Source organism: Periplaneta americana, chromosome 7 (genome assembly GCF_040183065.1).
Source record: "Periplaneta americana isolate PAMFEO1 chromosome 7, P.americana_PAMFEO1_priV1, whole genome shotgun sequence".
In the NCBI taxonomy this organism is placed as follows: Eukaryota; Metazoa; Arthropoda; class Insecta; order Blattodea; family Blattidae; genus Periplaneta; species Periplaneta americana.
The window spans coordinates 37,377,381-37,382,324 of record NC_091123.1 but is presented as its reverse complement, the minus strand read 5'-3'; the positions used below and the strand labels follow the sequence as shown (position 1 = coordinate 37,382,324).

The 4,944-nt window shown below is 38.3% G+C and overlaps 1 non-coding gene across 1 annotated transcript; it reads left to right on the top strand.

Moving 5' to 3' along the window:
- Nucleotides 1-4,294: 4,294 nt before the first annotated feature.
- Nucleotides 4,295-4,367, top strand: TRNAY-GUA (transfer RNA tyrosine (anticodon GUA)). The gene has a single exon. It is a non-coding gene; the product is annotated as a tRNA-Tyr (tRNA).
- Nucleotides 4,368-4,944: the final 577 nt, after the last annotated feature.

The following is a 4,944-nucleotide window of genomic DNA, read 5'->3' as shown; positions in this document are numbered from 1 at the left end:
CAGATTTCCATATTTTACTTCCTGTAACATTCACATTGTTCAAGTTTGACATTTGGCCCTAGATGTCATACAAAATAAATATTATCTTCCACAAGGAATATTAAATGAAGTGTTTCTACGTCAACGGCCTTTCTAAAAATAAAGTGGAAAGTGTTCCGCTTTACTAGTACTTCACAAATGGAGAGAATTAGTGGAAGAAGGACGTAACAGATTTATTGTGACTAAAATCAAGCCAGAAAGGGAACACAATTACAATTCTTTCCTTGTTCAATGCAAATTACACTTTCGTTCATATTTTTACAGGTATAATAGACATTTGGAGTGTTTAATCTTCATTAGATACATATCGTCGGTTTGCAAGCAAAACACTTACTTAGTCTACTTATGGCTTTTAAGGAACCCCCAGGTTCATTTCCGCCCTCACATAAGCCCGCCATCGGTCTCTATTATGTGCAAGATTAATCCAGTCTCTATCATCATATCCCAGCTCCCTCAAATCCATTTTAATGTTATCCTCTCATCTACGTCTCGGCCTTCCCAAATGTCTTTTTCCCTCCGGTCTCTCAACTAACACTCTATAGCAAGCAAAACACATTAAGTCAAAAATATTACTTTTGAGAAAAAGGCGCATATAATATATATATATTTTTTAATTATAGTTTATTTAACGACGCTCGCAACTGCCGAGGTTATATCAGCGTCGCCGTTGTGCCGGAATTTTGTACCGCAGGTGTTCTTTTACATGCTATTGAATCTACTGACATGCGCCTGTCGCATTGAAGCATACGTAAATGCCATCGACCTGGGCCGAGATAGAACCCGCAACCTTGAGCACAGAAGGCCGCTCTATAACCAACTGCGCTACCCAGGCCGACTATAATATATATATATATATATATATATATATATATATTTATATATATATATAATCTATGTGTATAAACTTAGAATTGGAAAATAAAATACATAGAAAAACATCTTACTAAAAATAATTGGCTATTTTGAGGATTAAGTTTGTTAAGATCTTACGAAATTCCTTTCTCTCAGAGGTAATATTTTTGACTTAATGCGTTTTGCTTGTAAACCGGCGATATATTCTTCTTCTTCTTCTTCTTCTTCTTTTTCTGCCATTCCCTTTTAGAACTTAGGCTACTACCATAGCGACTTGTACTATAGGCTGTAGGCTACTTACTTGTCGACTCCACGATATAGCGTGTTGATTTCGACTCCAAATCATTTTTACAAGTTCAAGACGTTCGACTTCAAGCAGCACCACAGTTTCATTCTATTTTACGCTATATGATGTTTTGCCAGAGTCTATATTCATCATATGGCCAAAATACTCCAGTTTCCTTTTTTTTTGACTGTTGGCACAATATCTGTCTTTTTATCCAGCCGACGAAGTATTTCGGTGTTTGTCTTGCATCCATCGATGATATTCTGAACATCTAGAGCAGCGGTCCTCAGAACACTGCACCCTCGGGCTAGCGTCTCTTATCCACGGAGAACACACTGCACTATGGTGCATTCTTAGCTGCTCGCGGGTAGGCTCTCTACCTCTTCGTGCTGTACTACGGGGCACAACACGTTGCTCTGCTTACCCTTTAACCATTTCAGCGAGTGCTGATGACCACTGTCTAGAGCAACGTATTTGAAAAGTCTGGAGTTTGCTTATCTCGCTCTTATTAAGAGTCCAGGTTCCATACCGTAGAGCAGCGGTGGCGAAAATGTAATCGTGCACCGAGCGGCTGTGTAACCTGCAACGTGCATAGCACCTATGGAGGGAGGCGGACACCCGAAGGGGAAGTAAAGCAACTGTCTGACTTATTAACGGATTTTCATTTTCCTTACGTCAAGCACTTAAATATAAATTTATACGGTACAAGGCTACAAACTAATGTTTAGTACGTGTAACGAAGAAAGAAATGAACAATAAATGAACACTATCACAACCTAAAATTAACTGTCTTCAGAATGTCTCTGCGACAAAGTTTCAAAATCAGGAATTATGTCACTTACTGCCAGTCGTATTTGATCACGAAGGTCTCTCAGTCGTGATCTAAATTTGGTTTTTACTATTTTAGTTGTTGAAAATAATCTTTCACAAACGTAAGTTGTAAGGAACATGGCTTCAACAGAGCAAGCGAAAGAACGAACTTCGGATATTTATTTTTTGGCAAAGATTTGAAAGTTCAACATTTGTCAAGTCCTTATATCTAGCTTTCATTTGACATCACATAGTAAATCAGTAAGTTCAAATTGAAGAGCTAACCGCATTATTCGTACATCTGCTGAAAAAGGGTCGACGTACAGAGATGATGATGATGATGATGATGATGATGGTGATAACAACAACAATAACACTCAACCTTTTAATGTTTCATCAGTAACATGTAGTATAATGCCGTTTTATGTTATACAACCGTTTTCCTCGTAATACTTGTGAACAAATCATACATTTAATATTCTCATCATATTGACAGCAAAAAAATGCGTCCTCCCATCCTACTTGGAACTTTCGTGCATGGTTTCGAGAGAGACATATGCCACTCGTAGGTCAGAGACGAATACAAATGGAACGGAGTTTGACTCCAGTAAGTGAGAGGATGGGGATTGGCGGAGGTTAGAAGCAAACGAAATGCACAGCTATCACTGCGAGCCACAATGTCTTTGAGTCATATTTTGTAAAGCTGTTGGTCAAGTGCTGCTAGCTACAATGAAGATGAGTTACAGTATTGGACACAGATTTAAATCTCATAGCAAGATAATTTTTCACAAAAAAATAAACTGAGAAAATAAAAGTCATGGCATGTCAGGAAAAATTACCATTCCACAGCAAGATATGTGTTAATGATAAAATATTGAGTGTTGAAACGAAATGTTTCGCATTTTATCTCGAAATCAATTTCCTGTAGCAATACAATGAGGAAGTAAAAACAAATTCACTCTTATTGTTGGATTGAGACCTTCAGATACCGGTAGTAATATGCATATACACATAGAGAAGAGAACAATATACGACATTCTCCTGTGAAGTTGAATGACCAGCAAATAAAAGGAAGATTATTGCCTGCATGGCAAGTTAATAATCATCCCGGGACATTCATCTCGGTTTTCTATGGACAGTATGCATTTACAGTCCAGTTACCGTGAAAGAGCAATTTGCATACTTAAATGGTTCAGATGCTCGAAAATGAATTTCATTTTATAACGAACTCTGGACTTCATACTTTTCATTTCACTTTTTTTTTACTGTACTTTGTACAAAGGAAATTATTCAGCTGCAGAAATGCAAGTTTTCAGCATCTATGATTCCGAAAACCAGAGATATTTCTGTTTGACGTGGCGGAAGGTTTTATTCTTAATACACTATATGGCCTTTTAGGACTTCAAATTAAACAGGTACAAAGCAGAGTATCTATAGTGTGGGATGAGAACAGAGCTAGAGTTCTACCTGAAATAACACAGGACATCATGCTGGAAACTACAAATACAGAGACATCATTTTATTTTTACTTCAATTTTTATTGTACCCGAGTTTTTTAATGTACTTCACCCCCACCCCTTCTACTAGTGAACTTCCACCCATCTTCCACACAGAACCAAGGCCGCATATGCAATGTCGTCTTACGGTCACAGTAAACAGTACTGAGTTAGTGAGTATAGTACGTTCTAGAAATATGGTCGCGATTTCCAGTGAAAAAAGAGCATTATTTAATAATATTTTCGTAGAGGTACTGTGCGTCCTTTTGATTACGTCGCATCCCGATTTCCCTCACCCGCTTCTGCTGGGCTGCCCTAGCCCTGTTTTGAAAATATTTTCTGTTAGGAATTGGACGTCTACGTAATAATATACAACTGTTTAAAATAACTTAAATAAAAGGAATATTATATATTTATTAATTTGTCCTACAGAATAATATCTTTAATATTGACAATTAATATTTAAGGAGAAAAATTCGCTGTGACGTCGGGGATCGAACCCGGGTCCTTGGTTCTACGTACCAAGCGCTCTGACCACTGAGCTACGCCGAATTAAATCCACAACACCGGACCGAATCCTCCTCCTTCACTAATTCCCTTTGTGGCCTGACTCCAAGTTAGGCATTTATGTTGACGTATATGTCCAATGTCAACTGTGGAATCCTGGCCAAACAAGTCACTCAGTTGAGTGCGCTCCTAGTATAATGGCAGTTGAAATTGGACATATACGTCAACATATGTGCCTAACATGGAGTCAGGCCACAAAGGGAAAATTGGAGGAGGAGGATTCGGTCCGGTGTTGTGGATTGAATTCGGCGTAGCTCAGTGGTCAGAGCGCTTGGTATGTAGAACCAAGGACCCGGGTTCGATCCCCGGCGCCGGAGTGAATTTTTCTCCTTAAACATTAATTAAATAAAAGGGTTTCGTTAAGTAATTAACTGTCACGTCATGTCCCCCTTTCTACGATCCTGCTACATAACCACTTGGACGGACAGTAGATAGCAAGTCTGAGTAAATTTATATGTGCGGATCGAGCAGAAATGAGGACTGAATTTACAGTACGTAAGGTAGTCTGTTATAGAGTACGTACAAAATTATTACGATATGAGTTACTGGTACGAAGGACGAAACCGGATATTGGAATTAGATACAATAGTGTGATAATATACACAAAAGAACTGAAGTCTCTATAGAAATGAGCAGCCACCATTTTCAACAATTTGTTACCATAGACTCTGTGTCCGAAGTTCCATGCCTGCTCGTGAGGTAAAGGATTTTCTTGCATGAGCTTTGAATCAACCTCTGTCATTCGCATCTACTGGATTCCTTATTCGCGTTCAGCATCGCATAAAATTTATGCAGGATATTTAAAAACAAAAATAACACACACTTTTTCGTTAGGAAAAAAATTCTGGGTAGACTGTATGCGTGAATACGTCGCTGACAGAATTGCTATTTAAA